General features: G+C 61.4%; 1 protein-coding gene across 1 annotated transcript in view; it reads left to right on the top strand.

Annotated features, from left to right (window-relative positions):
* hectd1 (HECT domain containing 1) overlaps window positions 1-1,248 on the top strand; it is a 38,046-nt gene that overhangs the window by 24,592 nt on the left and 12,206 nt on the right.

Consider the following 1,248-nt stretch of genomic DNA (forward strand, 5'->3'; position numbering starts at 1 on the left):
CCCGCCCCCCCAAAGAGAGGGAAAAAAAAAAAAAGAGAGATGGACCCCCCACTTGAGTGATCTGTGGCCTTTCCGTTTCCAGAATCTCGCAGCGAGTTCCTGGAGAAGCTTCAGCGCGCCAGGAGTCAAGTGAAGCCCGTCACGTCCAGCCAGCCCGTCCTGTCCGGTTTGGGTCCCACCAAGCTGACGGTGGGCAACTGGTCGCTGACGTGCCTGAAGGACGGCGAGATCGCCATCCACAACTCGGACGGCCAGCAGGCCACCATCTTGAAGGAGGACCTGCCGGGCTTCGTCTTCGAGTCCAACCGGGGAACCAAGCACTCCTTCACCGCCGAGACGTCTCTCGGTGAGAAGAATTTCAAAATGGTGGCTCGAGCGATCGCTTTGGGGCGGGAAATCATCAGCTGCGATTTCTGCGCGAGTTGCGGGTTGGAATCGATCAAGAAAATGTCATCAGTGGAGATCTTGTCAAAATCCTCGAACCCGCGTGGTGTCGCTGCGGCGGTCTGTGCAGGCTCGGAGTTCGTGACGGGCTGGACGGGCAAACGGGGTCGCAAGCTCAAGTCCAAGTTGGAGAAAACCAAGCAGAAAGTGAAGAGCATGGCCAGGGAGCTGTACGACGACCACTTCAAGGCGGTGGAGAGCATGCCCAGGGGCGTGGTGGTCACCCTCCGCAACATCTCCACGCAGCTCGAGTCGTCCTGGGAGCTGCACACCAACAGACAGGTGCCCACGCCGACGCGCTCGTCCCCGCCGGGAGGAGCGGCCTTTGTCATCGAGCTCGCGCCCGTGTGTCAGGGCCTCGACGGCGAGAACACCTGGAGGGACCTGATGAAGACGGCCCTGGAGAACCTGATCGTGGTGCTCAAAGACGAGAACACCATTTCCCCCTACGAGATGTGCAGCAGCGGCCTGGTTCAGGCGCTCTTCACCGTGCTCAACAATGTCGGTCGACCCGCACACTCGCCGCCGCCTCCCTCCCGCGCACCCGGTCGCAGCCCGACCCTTGCCGACAGCCGCGCTTGTCGCGCTTTCAGAGTGTCGACGTGGACCCGAAACCCGATTGTAAGCCTTTGATGGAGAGGATCAACGTCTTCAAGGCGGCGTTCAGCGAGAACGAAGACGACGAAAGGTAACGTCGCCGCTCGAACCCGGCGCGCGTGTTGCCTTTTCCCGATAAGAGCGCGGTCCTCTCTGTGTCCGCGCGCAGCCGGCCGGCCGTGGCTTTGATCCGGAAGCTGATTGCCG

This window comes from Hippocampus comes, unplaced genomic scaffold (assembly GCF_001891065.2).
Source record: "Hippocampus comes isolate QL1 unplaced genomic scaffold, H_comes_QL1_v1.1 scaffold295, whole genome shotgun sequence".
Lineage (NCBI taxonomy): Eukaryota > Metazoa > Chordata > Actinopteri > Syngnathiformes > Syngnathidae > Hippocampus > Hippocampus comes.